Below are 20,145 nucleotides of genomic sequence, written 5' to 3'. Positions count from 1 at the left end.
TTCTTTAGCAATTTCTTTTTTTTTTAATTTCAGATATATTTTATTTCTTCAAATTTATTTATCAAGAGTGACTGAAATAAAAAATGTAATTGGGGGCACCTGGGTGGCTCCACTGATTGAGCGTCAGACTCCTGATTATGGCTTAGGTTGTGATCTCAGGGTCGTGAGATGGAGCCCCAGGGTTCTGTGCTCACTACCGAATCTGCTTGAGAGTCTCTCTCCCTCTGCCCCTCCCCCATTCTCTAAATACATACATACATACATAAAATCTTTAAGTGTGTATATATATATATATATATATATATATATATATATATATAATTGAGTCCCATCATCATGGAAATGGCTTTAGGGGAGAAAACTGGTCAGCTGAATATTACTGTTTCCCATTTTCAACCAGTAAAGAGTTGCCATTGATAGACAGCCAACAGGCTGTCAAGAATGCCCACGAGATATTATATAATACAACATGTTTGTTCACAGAGGGAAAGAACTAGGCAGTAAGTTCTGTGACCTTGGTGATTTCCTCACACAAGGACAAAAGCACCACGCATGCTTAGGAGAACGGCGGAACGTGCACCCTTGGACACAGCTGTGGCTCCTTCCTGGTGGGCAGTCTTCCTCCAGCAGTCAAGCGTGCCCCTGCACAGGGTGTCAGTTCCTCGGCGCCCTGACTGCATCACCTCACAGTAACTAAAAGTGTCAAAGGAATAGGAAGTCAAGGCAGTAAGTGCTGAGATGGATTGTGTGATCATTCAGCGGATGGAGAGGTGCGTACTCTTGGGATGTGGAAGCCTTCCCTTGCAGAGTCATAGATGCCCAAGTAGGCATCTGGGTAGATAAGAATACCCTGCACAGACACATGAATGCCTCGGTAGAGGCCCTCAGTCCCATCAGATTTGTGGATCTTAACCAGGCAGCCCTTGGGGCCTCTGAATTCCCTTTCAGCTCCTGTGTCCACATCAGCTGCTAGACGGGCACGGGCAAATTCAAAAGGATACACAAAACAAGGGTGTGGCCCCAGCAGCACCACCTGAAGCCAGATTCCTTCTTGTCCACAGCACCCAGGAAGATCTGCTTGTGTTATTCTGTGCAGGTGAGGTTGAGAAGCTGGGTGGGGAAGTATCTGATGACATGGGCCAGGTTACGACGCCAGAAGAACAGGACTCCCTGCTCCCTGGGGACTGGAACCACGCAGTTGATAATGATGCCCTTGTGTTGCTTGTCTGCGGTGATTTGCTTGCTGGTATGCTGCACCTGCAGTAGCAGCTTCACCCCTCAGAGGGCACTACATGGTCTTGGAGGTGGCCGCAGCCATTCCACCCCCAGAGAGAGGACACAGTGGCACCTGTCATGTTGAAAGGAAGGGGAGGCAGCAACTGCAGGACTGCCCTAGGAACCGGCTGGAACTCTGGGACTCTCTTTAGCAATTTCTTATGAAAATAAACATATACCTGCCCTAACACCTAGATAATTCTACACTTAAGTGTCTATACAAGGGAAATAAAAGCATTCGTAGGGAGGGGAATGGGTACATACTGTTTAATGGGTACAGTTTCTGTGGTTGAGGAACAGGTTCTGGAAAAGGATAGTGGTGGTGGTTGCACAACTCTGGGAACGGGCTTGATGCTACTGAATTAAACACTTGAAAATGGTCGGAATGGTAAGTTTCATGTCATGCATATTTCATCACAATAAGAAGATACACCCCTAGAAAGACATCTACAGAGATGTCCATGGTAATTTTACTCATAATAGCTCAAAATGAGAAATAATAAAAACATCCATCAAAAAGTAAATGACAAAACATATTTTCATAAATTCATTATAGTAAGGGTTAAGCAAATTACAGCCACTGGGCAAATCTGACCTGAGGCTTTGTTTAACCAGCCTGAGTGCTACAAATGATCTTCGTATTTTTTAAGGTATAAAAAAAATTAGAAAGACACTTATGTGATAGAGACCAGTGTGTGGCCAGCAAAACCTAAGATAGTTACTCTGTGACTTTTTACAGAAAAAGAAGTTACTGACTTTTGATTTAGAGGGTAATAACTAATCAATAAAAAGAACAAATTATTGACACATGAAACACTGTGACTGTGCCTAATACACACTATGTTGAGTTAAAGAATCCAAGCACAAAAGATACATACTGAGCAATTCAATTTATGTGAAGTTCTAGAATGGGCAAAAAGAAGTGAACATCTTCAACATCAAAAGAATTTGATTAAACTGACAACGTGTGCTTCCCTAGGTTATCTGTTGAAAAGGATATGATGTTACTTATGTGATAATAAGGCAAAAAATGCATAATCAAAATGTAATCACGAGGAAACATCAGAAAACAAAATCCAAGGGTTATTCTATGGAAAAACTGGCTTGGACTCTTAAAAAATAGCGATGTCATGAAAGACAAATGAAGCCTGAGGAATTATCCAAGTTTAGAAAAAACTAAAGTATCAAGACAACTAGATGAAGTGCATGACTAGGGGGGAGATGCTATAAAGGACATTAATGAGATAATTGGAAATCTTTGACTATGGATGGTAGTTTCTACAACAAATCAGCTCTAGTTCTTAGGCAAATTGAATATATTTTAAAGTATTCAAAATATATTTAAAATAAAATACATACATAAAAATTTTCAAATATATAAGATGAAATGTTTCTAAATATTTTAAAATATTTGGGTGCCTGGGTGGCTCAGTCGTTAAGCGTCTGCCTTCAGCTCAGGTATGATCCCAGGGTCCTGGGATCGAGCCCCGCATCGGGCTCCCTGCTCAGCAGGGAGTCTGCTTCTCCCTCTCCCGCTCCCCCTTCTCATGTGCTCTCTTTCTCTCTCTCTCATTCTCTCTCTCTCTCAAATAAATAAATAAATAAATAAATAAATATTTTAAAATATTTAAAATTACTGGAAAAGTAGCTGCATAAAATTCTTTACTTGAAGGGAACAAAATTCAATCCTGATTATGTGAGATTATGTTTTGATTTTGTAACTCAAATGGATTAAGTTGGTATGGTTCCTGCTGCTCTAGATAGTGGCAGAGGGCCAGATTTATGATTTGCTGTTTTTCTCTTCCTTTTACAAGCTTTCTCAGAGAAATTAGGCTTTACAATTTGAGGGCCTTATATGTGCTCTGAAAGATAACACTAAACTGTGTATCTCTGACCTCATCCATGTAATCTCCCTGGTTGTCATTCTAATCCTTTCCTCTACATGCTCAGCAGGAAACCACAAGATAAAAACAGACAGAAGATACTATTTGTAATTGGTAAGTGACCAAAGTCAGGCCTATCTTGTCCAGTGGCTTTCTCAGTTTCATAATTCACTTTTCTAATCTAAATCATAATAGAATTAAAACAAACCAAACCAAAAGATGCATCAATTACTGGAAGAAATGCTCCAATGCGATTGATTACCTCCCTTTGTCAATGGTGTTTGTTACCTCGATAATTATTTTTTACCGTTTGGGTCTCATAAATAAACAAGGAAACTTGTCACAGTTCACTCATACTTATGACCCCAACAGCTATTTATTTACATGTATATACACATACATGTATATACATCTCATCACCACTAACAAAGATTTATTAAGTACTTGTTACATACCAAATTCTAGGAATAGCAAATTAAGGATATATAATCTATTTGATATTATTTAATTGGTGGGGATACTAGATATTAGAGTATCAAACTAGATTTTTAGATATTATCAAAATTACTGGATATTAGAGTAAAATTAAAGTTCCTATTTAATTTACTGTCCTGTCTAATCTGATAATGATGTCTAGATCCCAAGAAATCCCCAAAGCATTGAGAACATAATCTTATCTATAGTAGACAGCTCCTTGACTGGTCCAGTGAATGCCCACTGGCATTAGGAGACTGGTCCAGACAGTAGCCCATGAGCCCCTTCCGCTTGCGGACACACTCCCATCTCCCAGCTATTCCTATTTATCTGTGTTCTGTCACTGGACGATGAAGAGATCATTCACTCGCCTTCCAGATAAATACAGGTGAACTGACATGTCTAGCATGGACGCTTTAAATTGTTCCAGATAACAAAAGATAACATTTTGGCATAGGAGCATAGGGACAAAGGTATTAAAAGTACCTTTAGCTATGAGGAAATGTTACCTAAAATTGAAGTACTTTGCAGAGCTTTGTGCTCTGAAAATGTATTAAATAACTCAAGAAGTGAAAATGGCAAATAAATATCTTGAGAATTATTTTTATTAACCTTTGGTATTCCCAAATAAGAAGGTAAATTAATGAGAGAAATCAGAAATTATGTTAATAAATTAATATGTGAGCAGGCTGAGAATAAGAAATAATGTCCCTTTTTCCATTAATTAATCATAGATCAGGATGTGAAACTTTACCTCAACAATCTGTTGGTTACATTATTTTGGAAATTTAATGCATAAAGTCATAGAATTTTTTCTGACTTTTCTATTTATAATAATTCATTCTTTATTTAAATTAATAAGCATTTGAGTCTCCTATGGCTTGACACTGTACTACATTATATCATATCCCTATAAGTATGTAAACTATAATTTGAGAAGCAAAGATAAAGTAAGACAATGAGATATCAATTGATTTACCCAAAGCGAATAGCATCTACTTGAAACAGAGCTACCAGTGATTTTCCTAAAAATGAGTGAAGAGTCTTAGGAACACGGGCTATTGTTGGAAGGTAAGCAATGGAGAATATCTGGAAGAAGCCTAGAAATTTTAAGAGCAAATCTATTATGAGTTGGCAGATATATTATTCATGGGGACATAGCTAATAGTGCATACTGTCATTTTCTCAAGATGTGACAGAATGACTTATGTCCAAGGAATAGCTGCTTGGGGTATTTCTTGATTTTTATTATTTATTAGTGCTTCCTTCCAAAGTTTTACACATTTTAATTAATTGATTTATATTTGATGGTGATTTCACTAATGTTAAAAAGAATAAGCTAATAAACATTTTGGAAGTGGGCTTTTTTTTTTTCTGGATACTCGATTTAATAAAAAAGCATTCCCAGACCCATTATTCATACATGTCAAAATCCCTGGAAGTGATAGGTAAAACCTAAGATCTTAAGTGCTTCATTAAGAACTTTGTTCTGTGATAAATTCTCCTTAATTTCTGAAACAGTTTTTTGGACTCCTGGGTGGCTCAGTCATTAAGCGTCTGCCTTCGGCTCAGGTCATGATCCTGGAGTCCCGGGATCGAGTCCCGCATCCAGCTCCCTGCTCGGCGAGGAACCTACTTCTCCCTCTGGCCCTCCCCCCTCTCGTGTGGTCTCTCTGTCTCTGTCTCTCTCTCTCATTCTCACTCTCTCAAAATAAATAAATAAATCTTTAAAAAAAATTTCTGAAACAGTTTTTAAAGAATGTAGGTAGGGGCACCTGGGTGGCTCAGTCAGTTAAGCATCTGACTCTGATTTCTGCTCAGGTCATGATCTCAGGGTCTTGAGATCAAGCCCCACATTGGGGCTCACTTAACACTTTACAGAAGCTAGGAGGCAGACAGTGCAGACACAGCAGAGGATCCAGGAGCAGAAAATAAAAAAGAATGACAGCAGTGTTGGCTTCCTTAAAAAAATGTATGATACCCTCAACCCAAAGTTGGTTCCCTGTTGTATTTCTTTGGCTGGCATTATACTACGTGGCCTCTTTGTGATGAAAGCCTGTTTGGGACTGGAAGTTTCTAGTAGAAATTATCATCAAGTCAGAACTCTCTGCTATTTGAAGATTGAACTCCCTTGAACAACGACAAGCTGATATAGACCCATTCTAACAAAATGTTTTTTGTGGATAATTTCTTGTGCCCCTTTCCAGATTTTATCTAGATAAGGTGGTTGGTCCTGACAGTTGCTTTCAAGTAAAGGTTGCTGCGTTCTACACAGGATGCTATCCCTAAAGGGTCACTGCCTTGAGGAAATCCAGAGACCGTGTCCTAATGGCACCCGGGTTCTCAACTTCGTTAGTGCCCTGCTTTGTATCAGATAATTCTTAATAGAAAATTTTATGGTAACGTTTTCCAGGCACAACTGAATCACTTGCTGTGCCTTCTTATGGATATTGTTCGGTGTTTAGAAACAATCCTTTTGAGCCATGTAGGCTATAAATTATGTAAACTTACATCCATGATGGTATATAAGTTAGTCTTCTTCTCTTAGAAATGCAATTTTCCTCTCTCTGTGTGTAAAGTGGATAGGTCCAATCTGATATCACCATTTTTCTTTTAAAATCAGTAAAAATTTACAAAAGCAAGTCAGTATTCTGAATTGTTCTTATTTTCCCAACAGTTGGCCAACATGTGGCCTATAGGGCCACCAGCACTGCAGATGACAGCCTGTGTGTCCTCCCCACCCACCCTCTCCTGCTGTGGTAGTCGTATACTGGAACCTCTGTTATTTGCAGAACCTTACTTGCAGGTCCTAATTCTGTATCGGTTGGGACTATGTTAACATGTAAGGAACATGAAATCCACCAAACAGTAACCTTAAAAAACAGTGGGCTTTTTTTTTTTCTTTTTTTCACTTAAGATGAGAAGATATAGGCAGGTACGGTGATTCCATGACACTATTATGAACCCAGGTTCCTTTGTCTCTGCTCCGTTACGGTACCAGTTGGCTTTTCTGCATCTTACCTCTTGTATTTCTGCTATATCTCTAGGTATCATAATGAGTTCCAGGCAGAGAGAAGGTAAAGCAATACAGTGCAAAGAGAAAATCAGCATGTGAACAGAGACTATCCCTTGTTAAAAAGCTTTTTGAGAAATCTTATCCAGCAATTCTTTTTTTTTTTAAAGATTTATTTATTGGGTGCCTGGGTGGCTCAGTTGGTTAAGTGACCGCCTTCAGCTCAGGTCATGATCCTGGAGTCCCAAGATCGAGTCCCACATCGGGCTCCCTGTTCAGCGGGGAGTCTGCTTCTCCCTCTGACCCTCCCCCCTCTCATGCTCTCTCTATCTCATCCTCTCTCTCAAATAAATAAATATTTTAAAAAAAAGATTTATTTATTTATTTACACAGAGAGAGACATAATGTGGAGGTGAGGGGCAGAGGGAGAACCTCAAGCAGACTCCTCACTGAGTGTGGAGCCGATGCCAGGACCCTGAGATCATGACCTGAGCGAAACCAAGAGTCGGCTGCTTAACTGACTGAGCCACCCAGGCACCCCATATCCAGCAATTCTTGTTTAAAATTTAATGGCTAGAACTGTAACATGGCTCCTATAAATGAAAGTAAGTTGGGAAAGATGAGAATTTTAAAATAGGAACACAGCAACCCTATGGAGAAAGGAAGAATTGATCAATTCTGTCTTCCATATTTAATATAGTCTAAGACTCTATCTGTGGTTCCCCACTCTGCCATGTCAAATGGTGCCTCTCTCCCAGCAAATACATATGTAAAACTGCCCCTTTATTAACTTATATTGAAATTAAGAAGAGTGAAATATCTATATTAATATTTTTAAAAATTACTGCAATGACTTCTTTGAACTTGACTTTCTTCATACAGGCAAAACGGATGACAGTAATTATAACACATGGTTGTCTGTTCTGACTTTAAATATATGATATACTTTGAGGTGCTTAACACTGTACTTGGTAGACAGTATGTTTCCAATAAATGCCTCCTCTAGTTATTATCATTACAATTAGTACCAAACACATGCTACTGTATATCTCTTAAATTTTTGTTTTATTTTACAAAGCTTTCTTCCATTTTAGCTATAAAACCCTTGAAGATCTTCTATAAAACTCAGAAATGAGAACTCAAGTCTATTCCATCCTGCTTATGCTGAAGATAGACCTTTTTCTAGAGAGAAGACATAATCTGTCAACCCAAGAAAATAGAACCTAAAGATTTTAATGCTCAACAGGTACAGACTGAAAACCAACTCTTCAGAGCTACACTAATCATTTGCTTTCAACAAAAGGACCTCAAGACAAAAACACCTTCTCTATTTTGTCCCTCACACTAGAATATACCTTTTCTTTGTTTTAAAGATTTTATTTATGTATTTGACAGGAGAGAAGAGAGACACAACGAGAGAGGGAGCACAAGCAGGGGGAGTGGGAGAGGGAGAAGCAGCCTTCCTGCAGAGCAGGGCACCTGATGGTGGGGCTCAATCCCAGGACCCTGGGATCATGACCTGAGCCGAAGGCAGACGCTTAACGGCTGAGCCACCAAGGCGCCCCTAGAATATACAGTCTTCTACGATCAATCAAAAATGTGCCAATCTGATTTTTTTCCTTGTTATACTGAAAGACATAGGTCATTGAAAATGGGCCTCTTCCTGGTACTAAATGGCCAGCCAAGATGTCCAGTAAAAGATCTGCTCTGGTTTTGAGCCACGAGGCAGTTATGCCTGTGGGTGCAGGAGGATGCTGCTCTCTAACCATATGCGATGGACTGGGCTTGGTGAAGCCTTCAAGCCTTTGTCGCATGTGAGCACGTACTTACCCTTGGAAGGATGCCTGTGTCTATCTCATCATTTTCTACTACCTCCTCAAATACAGAGGTGGTTGGCTCCAACCACCTGATTGTTGGTGCTGAACATTTATCCTTAAGAGAATCTCCTCTGGTTTTCACAATGAATAAGAAATCTGCTTTCTAATCATTCTTAGAAACCTTCATTTGATATTTAACACTGAGTCTTGTGATTAAAAAAAAAACAATAACCACCACAGATGAAGCTACTTTAAGCAGAATCCTTTCTGTAGATTTCTCTCTTTAGTCTCCTAAAGCTCATACAAATAGTAAATAGTTTGAAATTAAAATAAACATTACTTTAAATTAATACTTTTGTTTTATATTTTTAAAATGTCCTGTTGCTCTAAAAATGATTGAAAATCACTGGTGTAAATCATATATTTGATTCAGAAACTCAAAGTTTTCCTTTGAACATTAAAGTCAATTGAAAGTACAGATATTTCTGGAGGAAAAAATAACCCTTTATTTTAGCAAATATGTCTATTATTTAAAAAATATGTATTTTGGGCACGTTATTAAAAAATATGTATTTGCTCAGTTGGTTAAGCGATGCCTTCGGCTCAGGTCATGATCCTGGAGTCCTGGGATCGAGTCCCGCATCGGGCTCCCTGCTTGGCAGGGAGTCTGCTTCTCCCTCTGACCTTCCCTCCTCTCATGCTCTCTATCTCTCATTCTCGCTCTCTCAAATAAATAAATAAATCTTTAAAAAAATAGATAAAAATAAAAAATATGTATTTGTTTTGTTGTGGAAAGAACACTTAGAACGAGATCTACGTCTTAACAGATTTTCGAGGTTACGGCACAGTATTACCACCTACAGGACCGGGACATCAGACCCCCAGAACTTCTTCATCCTGCACAACTGGAATTTCATACACACTGATCAGCACTTCTCCATTCCCCTTCCCCCAGTGTCTGGCAACCACCATTCTATTCTTTGCTTTGATGAGTTCTATGATTTTAGATATATCATAAGTGGGGTCAGAGGATTTGTCTTTCTGTGACTGTCTAAACAATATACATTTTTGACTATTAACTAATGCCTCAGTGTACATGTCTCTCGTTTGTTTTTCTAGCTGATATATTATCTTATATATAAAACATTTACATTTGATACATTACTTTCTCCTCTTTTCTGATAACTAAGTGCACTTTAAAAAGTGCATCTGTTTCCTGAACCAGAGTCGGTCACTGTAAATATCAGTGTACAACCACTCAAATGGTGAAATGGCAGGTGTAAAAAGCAAATGAACCCTATTTGTTTCACTTAAATGTTTATAAGAAAGAACACTGCAGGCTTGGTGTGCCAATGCCTTGTTCTCTTTACAGAGATTTTCAACCAAATAATCATTAAGTGTTCTGTTAAACTGTTCCAGTTCCCAACACATGTTCCTAGTTTGTTGGAGCTCTGCATCCTGAACTATGTACTGAGATCCAGCCTACCCACATTGCCACTGTGTGACCATGTCAGATAAATTGGTCTCTAACCATTAAGAGACCTAAGGGAATTTAAGTCTTAAAACTTTACTCAGTCACGTGCAGAATAAAGATCATAAAAAGGCCCAAAAGCTTTAATATGTAGCTTTGAAAATAATTCTTTTAGGTGTGTTAGTATTTCTCCACCAACAATTTAATTTTTTAATGTTGCACACTTTCATTCTAAAATAAATAAACAAAAGTGGGATCATCCAGAGAACTCTGCAGGCATTAAATTTAAACTTATTTACCAAATTTAATACTACATTCTGCTTAAAAAATGGGACATACACAACACTATGATCCCCTTTACCATTTTAAACAGAAATATTTGCATAGATAAGAGCCTGTACCTACTATAAGATGACATGGTATGTCATACTTGTCTATAAAGATGTCATTAGGTGGTTCCCATTATCTCTTGGGTACAAGGTTGATCTTGGGGGGATAGGAATTCTCTAGAGTAAAAGTATATTTAGGCCAAAGATGACATGGGGGCTTCTGAGGTATACAGTACCAGTATCCATGTTTGGATTGAAAAACAAGAAATTCCTTGGAAATTCCAGCAGGGAAGGATGGAACACAAGGAAATAGCTACTTACAAACTGTCAGAAGAACTGAAGGAAAGGTCTGGGAAAGTCACCTCTTGCTCTTACTCTTGTCATATGCAGACTTCCAAATTAGAGCAAAGCACCACACATGGCAGAGCTGAGGTCAATAGTTTGCTTAGGAGCACTGTGGGTGCCTTGAGTACCTCATGCCTGTCCAACTCCTCTCTCCATGCTTTGCTGTGACTGGAGAAACATGGCTTCTGTCTTCAGCCATCCAAACCTCATGCAAGGAACCCCCACTGGGGGAATCTAAACCAAAAAAGTGTCTGGCAAAGTGTCTAGAAACATGATTCCCAGGCTTCCCATGGAGAGTGGGGGAGTGTGCGGGCTCATGTAGTGTTGCCAACAGACAGTGGGGGCATCTCAACACACATATGTCAAGTCCTGACCACACTGCTCGACACATAGCAGAATGTGATACACAGTGGTGCAGTGGTTAATGGTACTCGTGCTAAGTATCTCCCCCACCTTCTACCTGTGTGACGTTGGGCAAGTTATGCAATTTGTCTGAGATTTATTTCCTCTTCCATAAGAAGATATTGTTATCTGCCACACTGTGTGGCTGGAATATTTACACACTTAGCACGGTGTTTGAACACACAGGAAGATATCTACAATTGTCCCTCCTCTAAAGTCATATCTTTCAACTGCAGTTTAAGCTACACCTCTTTCAATATTTGCAGCAATTTTACTGCTGTGGGTAAGCCCTCCTCCACTTCATGTTCTTTGCCACCATTTTGCAGCTCAGCTCTGCCACCTTTTCTAGCTACTCTGGCCAGATCAACACAGTGCAAACACAGAAGGGTAAGAGCGGGCGCCTGGGTGGCTCCGTCGGTTAAGTGTCCGACTCTTGATTTGGCTTCAGGTCGTGATCTCAAGAGTCCCGGGATCTGAGCCCCACACACTGACATGGAGTCTGCTTGAGATTCTCTCCCTCTCCCTCTGCCCTTTCCCCTCGCCCCCAGCTCAGCTCTCTCTCTCTTGCTCTAAAAAAATAAAAAGAAAAATAGAATATTTTACAAAAGGGCAACAGAGTGGATGTTGTCAAAGCAGTGGACTGAGAAATCTTGTCTAAGAAAGACACAAGAGAATAAAAGGGCTAATGGATAGAGAAATTATTAATTATGGTGAGTTTTGATAGTGGCTTGAAGAATAATTCCATGAAAATATGTGTATGGACAACAAAGAAGAGAGGAGGTTTTATCCGAGAGGCTCTCCAGAGCACACTTGCTTAAAATCATCATGAATAACTCCTGAAAGGTCATTTAAAAACACCATTCTCTGCCCTCCACAGAATAAACTAAACGAATATTAAAACTTTCAGTCATCTGTAGCCTATTAGAATCTCAGATCTAATCCTAGGTGTGGACACATTTTTGAGGAGTCAGCTACCAGTGCTTAAAATAATTATTTGCTATTTATGGTTTTAGAGAATTTAGGAACCATTATCTTTTTGAAACACATCCTCCTAGAATGATATCTAATATCTTTAATATTTCGGTATTGAATGTGCTTAATATGTATTCCCTCCCCTAAAAAGAGAAAAATTCTGTCTGTTCTGAAATAGTGATCTTTTATCCAATGTAACCTAAAAGGCCAGTTGAAAAGATTAATTATGTAAGATATGTGGTCAAGTATCTATATTAACATTAATAATGAGACTCATAAAAGCTTAAAAAAGAATGAGTCAAGGATATTTATAGTCAGCATTATGATTTGTACGTCATACTGATTAGCATATGAATTCTAATGGAGTCTATTGAAACTCAGTCATGTAAAAGATATTTTGATGTTTGAATATCCAGGTGAGTGTGTTTTTCTCATTGTCTCATATTCCCATTTTTCAGTGCTCCTCCATGTACCTGGAACTGTTACAGAGAGTATTAATTTCATATTGTGTGTTCATTAGAATACCGTTTAGTTACCTCAAATCACAAGACAGATCAGTTGTTCTCTAGACTATAGGTAGAAATGAAAGGACAAGATGATTCTTATTGTGTGGATGTATGAAATAAATCAAATGTGCAATAAGAGGAAGACCCATAAAGGTTATTATTCACATTGAAGAAAACCACTGATGATCGATTTCAAAGTCTAGATAGGTATTTGGTGCCCTGTGTTGGAAAAAAACTGTAAGACAAAAATACTGGGGATAGTACAAATGCACTGAAATTGAATATGGAATTACATATGCCTGCAACATCCTTTTCTGGTGTCAAGCTCCATGAAATTTATTCTCTTCAGAAAAATTTCCCAGAACCCTCAAGTGTTAACATTTTTCAGCATTTCCAGTGAGTTCACACTTGCTGGATCCTTTTTAAATACTAATTTCAGAAGGAAAACTTTTGTTCGTTTGCTACAGCAGAATAACCCCAATACTTAATTTTAAATAAACTGTAGATTTAAGTGTATTTATTTTATTGTCATTAAACCCCGTTACCAACAAGCTAGCCAAAGAAGATGGGCTGGTTCACTGTTCATTTATGTCCAGCTTCTGTGTCTTCGACCTAGTTCTCCAAGTCACTTTATACATCTAAGCTAATGGGGCGAGACTGCTGCTTGCATAGATAATTCAGAATTAGTAGAGATGTGTTCTAAAAATACACTTTCCAACATCACACACACACACACAACATACAAGCACACATATGCCCACTTTTTCTTCATTCTGCGTATAATTCCGCAATTATACAGAAACTTCTACAGTAACCTGGTAAATTGCTGTTCTCAGTTAACTGAGGTCAAATCTTGGCTAATGGTGGATCCACACTGACCAATCAGTGCAAATGTCCAATTTATTAGAAAAATTGTGGTCATTGCTCTGTTCTAGAGTTTCTGAGTATAGTATCAGTCCCCACAGGGTAATACCTAAGAGACTTAAGTGGGCAGATTTCACACCGAGCATAAGTCACTACAGAAAAGGAATTGCATTTAGTGTCTGTGAAAGCTAACATGCCAAGCAGATGAGTGAAATTTCGGTTCTTTTCTCTTCATGCATTATTAACTATCTCTCTGTTGTTGTTTTTGCAGATGTTCTTGCCATCCTCTTTCAAATTATAGTACTCGGCTAATTCACAAGTTACAGCTCTATTTATGTTGAAATACCAGTGTTTTGTGTGACTCTTGGCATGGTTATCATGGTGATGTTTACAAGTCCAGGCAGAAGCATGAGGAAAGATACACACAAAAGAAGCCATCAAGTACACCTGGGGAAGCAGAGAAACTTGGAAGGTGCTGTATGTGAAGCTGGGAAACTCAGATCCTAAGTGCTCTCTGCTGGAGCCAAGTAATTAATTAAGAAAGAATGAAGAACTCTTAGAAACAGAGGTATGATTAGAAGATAACTATTACCAATTGTATGACTCTTTGTATTTTTTTAAAGTACCTCATGAAGATAGATTTTGGACCTGAAAGTTAAATTTGTATATTTAAATCTAAGTGCATTATATTTGTAGCAAGTTCATGTTCATATGAAAAATGGTATTTACATAAAAAATCATAGCAACCAGAGATTAAGTATGTAATACGTATATGTTAAATATATTAATGATACTTCATTCCTTTGTATTTTATTTACTTTACTTTGATTCTTTCAACGCTCATTCTGGTTAGTTAAGCATATTTGGCTACTCAGGTGACTTAGTGATCTCAAGGGAGAAAAACCACATTTTAATCATAGTTCTGCATACAAAGAAATTGCACTATTTATTTTGGAATCTACAGATTTTCTCTGTGCAGAATTCACTATTTCTTTGCCATAATGGGCTTTTTTTCCTACCTTACTTTTCCTAGTATCAATGTTTTAGCAAGCTATAAATCATATATCATAAAATCCATCCTTCTGAAGTTCACAGTTTTTAGTACATTCACAAAGCTGTGCAACCATAACCACTAATTCCAAAACAACTTCATCCCCCCAAAAAACTCCCAATGACAGTTCCCTCCCCCAGCCCTTGGCAACCACTAATCTATTTTCTGCCTCTCTAGATTTCCCTATTCTGGACATTGCATAAAAATGAATCATAACGTATGTGGCCCTCAAGTCTGTCTTCTGTTACTTGGCACAGCGCTTTCCCAGTTCAACCACGTGCGAGCACGGGTCAGCACCTCAGCCCCTTTCATGGCCGAATGACGTTCCATTATCCACCTGACCACGTACCACGTTTTGTTCATGCATTCATCACCTGGTGGCTTTTATGAATAATGCCTCTATGAACACTTACATACAAGTTTGTCTCTGAACATGTCTTTAATCCTGTTGGGTATATACCTAGCTGTGAAAATGCTGGGCCATCTGGTATCTCCGTATTTAACATAGTGAGGAACTGCCAAATTATTTTCCAAAGTGTTTGCACCTATTCTCATCAGCAATGCATGAATCCTCACCAATACTTGTTATCTGTTCAGTATTAATATTTTACACACTAAATTTCACCCACCTTTGCCCTCTTTATTTTAACTTTATGTCTTTCCATATTTTTCCTCAGTGAATACAAGTCTCCTCCATCTTCAATAGCTGTGTATACACTTCAAAATAGGTAAGCACTTTAGTTAGTACCTTAGATTGCCCCACTGAATATTCACAACAACCTAATATGATAACTGTTATCAGCTCCGGTTTGTAGTTGAAAAACATTATGCAAAGGCCTCAAAAACTTTCCCAAGAACCCACAGGTATTCTGTGGAAAAGCCTCTATTTAAACCCATGAGCTTTTGGAGCCCATGTTTTAATGTCCACCTCATATTCTCACATTTTCATTATTTCCCTGCATTTTTCTTTCTGTAATGATTCTATTCCTGTTGATAAGTAACCTCGTTAACACTCCTTACCACTTCCCTGACATCCCTGTGGGACTGAGAGTCACCCTCAGAGCTATGAACTTGGCTCTTCTGGACCCACAGAGCTTGAGCGCAGGAGGAGGTTCTCTCAGCCCTGATGGGGATTGGCTATTAATCCAGAGGCAGAATGGGAAATGGACTCTGGTCCGTGTGACAAAATGTTCTATGCAAATTCTGTGTACCTTAGGCAAATGAACTGTGATTATCATAAAAATGAGTATTTGCCTTCAAAATACATTTTCACATTGTAGGTCTCAATTAAAATATTTAAAAATGAATTCTCTTTTGGGGAAGATGATAATTATATTTATTTTTGTTGAGAACTTATCATCTGTGATATTTAAATATTTTGCATAAATTCTTTCCTCTTCTCAGGTCAGTTTGTTATAACATTTTACATGCTCAAAAACCAAAGTGTAAAGAGATTACATGATTTGCCCAAATCTCATAGCCCAAAGTGGCCAAGATGGGACTCAATATCAGATCTCTGTGACTATGAAATCCATGCAAAATTATGAATAAGAGAGACATGATTAGACATAGCACTGTAATTACCTGGGGATGGAATTGGACACATTTTTGTCATTTTGGGGGAATTTTTCTTTCGTTTTACTCTTCAGTTGGAATCATTTTGGGGACTAAACAGTATACAAAATAGTGAACTTTGTAAGTATGAATGTTTTCAGATGTTATTTTGTGAAGAATAGTAACTATGCTGCACAGGGTCATCTTAGCCGTTATTAATCAGGAAAGTAAAACAGCACAATACAATCCTGATTGTTGTTCTGGGGCAGTGATAATGTAATTTTGATTGTGTCTCTTTCAATAGAAATCAAAAAGTACCAATGAATGGCAGAAAAAAAAATCTATCCTTGAAAAATTAATGGATCTGAAAATGAATCCATCTTGCATTCATCTAAATTCATTGTTTTGATATTTTTTATTAATCACAAATAGAAGAAAACAAGGAACATATGTAAGCTATCTATATAAGTCTCTTTCTGAGCTGAATAGTTCAGCAAACTTCAAAAGAAAAGTTGGATAAACCAACCATGAAAATAGGCCTGATGCTTTGAAAAACTAAGCTTTTCTATGTCAATTCCTGAACTTACTTAACCTCTAAATGGTCATTATTTTTCAAATACCTGACAGAGTGATTTCGACTGTGAAATTTCTCAACCAGTGCACCCACCTCTACCCAACTCTCCGAAATATGGAGACAAACATGTTAGCTAACTAGACATTTTGCCAACTAAAGATGCTAATACAGTGACATGTTTTCTAAAAGAAAGTACTACAAATGACATAAAAATATTTTATACAATAAGGAGAATTGATCCCAATTTGAATAGTTAGCCTAAGTCAGATACTTTTGTTTCTGAGCGGTAGGAACTTTATCGTAACCTGCCTTCTCTGTGCAGATTGGCAACTAGGATTGTTTCAGCATTTCTTTTGTCTTTTTTTTTTTTAAGATTTTATTTATTTATTTGACAGAGAGAGACGCAGCCAGAGAGGGAACACAAGCAGAGGGAGTGGGAGAGGGAGCAGCAGACTCCCCACGGAGCAGGGAGCCGGATGCAGGGCTCCATCCCAGGACCCTGGGATCATGACCTGAGCTGAAGAAAGACGCTTAACGACTGAGCCACCCAGGCGCCCCTCTTTTGTCTTTTAAAGATAAGAGATTTTCTTACTTTGCAGAATCATTCCACACTGAATTGCTTGTCATTTGTTCATCGACAAAAGTGAGATTCTAAGTGTTAAGAACTAACTCTGGAATAGTGGAAGTTCTCCATGTTAGCAGTGTTCTGAAGAGCAACACGAAAATCAGACGATACTATACATGAGTTGAATGCTCATATATAAGCTTTTGGTTTACTTTTTGTTTTAATTTACATGGGGCATGATAATAATTTTGTATTTTGGTATTCACATTTTGATGTTGATATATCACCAATGTAAAACAGTCAGTATAGTTATACATAGATGAACATTTACTATCTCAGTCACAGAGGAAACATATTTTTAAGCATATTTTCTATATGCCACACTAAAGGGGAAGGGCAATGAATGATATGGATCATGTAGGAGAAATGGTGAAACACCACGTTAGTTCTGTGGTAAATGTATTAATCTGCCCTGATGTAAAGCTTTACAATAGTAAAGCATATTCACCTCTTAGTCACTTTTTTTGTTTTTAAAGATTTTATTCATTTATTTGAGAGAGAGAGAGCATGAGAGACAGAGAGCACGAGAGGGAAGAGGGTCAGAGGGAGAAGCAGACTCCCCGCAGAGCAGGGAGCCTGACGTGGGACTCGATCCCGGGACTCCAGGATCATGACCTGAGCCGCAGGCAGTCGCTTAACCAACGGAGCCACCCAGGCGCCCACAGTCACGTTTATATAAAGCAGACGGAATTATAGAAATTCAAGCATCTACATTCCCTGATGAATTTTAATTTCTATAATATAAGCCTGAAATAAATAGGACAGACGCTTGAGCGAAACCCCATACCATCATATAATATTTATTTATAATATCTCTTAGTGTATATCAAATTTTGTATTTGTAATGGTCAGTTATTATATGTATCTTCTGAATTTATGTTTTATGTCATGCACTTTGGATATGGAATGTACTCTCTGTATCAAACATCACTATTTAAACATAGCACTCATTTCAAACCAAGCAATACAATGTTTAAAGCAGTTGTCATGTAATCAGAAAGATATTTAAAATCACAAATGAGAAGGAAATATTAATAAACTCAAACTGAAAACCATTAAGAGTAAAATTTCATATACTAATTTTCATATGTTTATTAATTTTGCTAAAATAAATCCTAGTTATCAAAATGTTCCAGGCAATTGAAAGGAGTGGCGATGTAAAGTGGTAGATGCACACATTTCAGTTTAGAACTGGAATTGACATTTGAGTGTATATTAGTTTTCATTAATATTCAGGGTAGAGTGAAGTCTGAAGGGGAGCAGAATTTGCCACCCCAAATACTCCTCTTTAGCCTAAGAACAACTTTAGGCTCATTATTTTTAAGAAATAGCAGACACAGCAGAAGCTTTGAAACACCAAGTAGAAGGTACCCTTTTGTAAGAGCCATTTACATTTACAGGCATACCTCATTTTGTGTTGATTTCCTCAACTGCACTGTGCAGACACTTAGTTTTTTACAGATGGAAGATCCTGCATCAACAAGTTTTTGGCACCATTTTTCCAACAACATTTGCTCGTTGTGTCTCTGTATCACATTTTGGCAATTATTGAGCATTTTCAAACTTTGTCATTATTACATTTGTTCTGCTGATCTGTGATCAGTGATCTCTGATGTTGCCATTGTAATTGTTTGGAGGTTCCATGAAATGCACCCACACAAAATGGCAAAATTGATCAATAACTGTGTGTGTGTTCTGACTGCTCCACTTATCAGCTGTTCCTCTCTCTTTCTCCTGGGACCTCTGTATTCCCTGAGACATACCAATATTGAAATTAGGCCAATTAATAACACTGCAATAATGGGCTCTCAGTGTTTAAATGAAAGGAAGAGTCACATGTCTCTCACTTTAATCACAAGCTCGAAATGAGTAAGTTGAATGAGGAAGGCATCTCTCCAAAGCTGCGACAGGCTGAGGGCTAGGCCTCTTGCAGCAAACGTTAGCCAAGTTGTGAACGCAAAGGAAAAGTTCTTGACGGACATTACAAGTGCCACTCCAGTAAACACACGGATGAAAAGGAAGCAAAAGAGCCTTATTGCTGATGTGGAGAAAGTGTCAGTGGTCTGCATAGAAGGTCAAACCAGCCACACCATTCCCTCAGGTCAAAGCCTAACCCGGAGCAAGGCCCTGACTCTCTTCAGTTCTGTGAAGACTGAGAAGTGAGGACGTGGCAGGAGGAAAGTCTGAAGCCAGCAGAGGTTGGTTCATGATGTAGAAGAAAAGAAGTCGTCTCCATAACATAAAGGTGCCAGGTGAGGCAGCAGGTGCTGATGGAGAAGCTGCAGCAAGTTCTCCAGAAGATCCAGATGAGATAATTCGGGAAGGCGGCTACACTGAACAACACATTTTCTATGTAGATGAAACAGCCTTCTACTGGAAGAAGACGCCGTCTGGGACTGTCATAGCTAGAGAGGAGAAGTCAGGGCCTGGCTTCAAAGCCTCAAAGGACAGGCTGACCCTCTCGTTAGGGCCAATGCAGCTGATGACTGTAGGTTGAAGCTAATGCTCATTTACTGTTCCAGACATCCTAGGGCCCCTAAGAATCATGCTAAATTTCCTCTGCCTGTGCTCTAGAAATGGAACAACAAAGCCTGGATGACAGCACATCTGTTCACAACATAGTTTACTGAATATAAGAGACCTACTGCTCAGAAACAACGATTCCTTTCAAAATACGACTGCTCATTGATGATGTACCTGGTCACCCAAGAGCTCCCAGGGAAGATGTTCAACGAGATCAATGTTTTCATGCTCGCTAACACAGCATCCATTCTGCATCCGTGGATCAAGGAGTCATTTCAATTTTCAAGTCTTATTATTTAAGAAATACATTTCATAAGGCTACAGCTGCCATAGATGGTGACTCCTGTGAGGAATCTGAGCAAAGTAAATGGAAAACCTCGGGAAAGGATTCACCGTTCCAGATGTCATTAAGAACACTTGTGACTTGGGGCGCCTGGGTGGCTCAGTCATTAAGCGTCTGCCTTCAG

At 38.5% G+C, this 20,145-nt stretch overlaps 1 pseudogene; it reads right to left on the bottom strand.

The window, feature by feature from the left end:
* Positions 1-527: 527 nt before the first annotated feature.
* Positions 528-19,933, bottom strand: LOC113920785 (annotated as a pseudogene).
* Positions 19,934-20,145: the final 212 nt, after the last annotated feature.

The sequence above is a fragment of the Zalophus californianus genome, chromosome 15 (genome assembly GCF_009762305.2).
Source record: "Zalophus californianus isolate mZalCal1 chromosome 15, mZalCal1.pri.v2, whole genome shotgun sequence".
Taxonomy (NCBI): domain Eukaryota; kingdom Metazoa; phylum Chordata; class Mammalia; order Carnivora; family Otariidae; genus Zalophus; species Zalophus californianus.
Note: the sequence above shows the minus strand (reverse complement) of the source record. Positions and strands in the feature narration are given on the sequence as shown.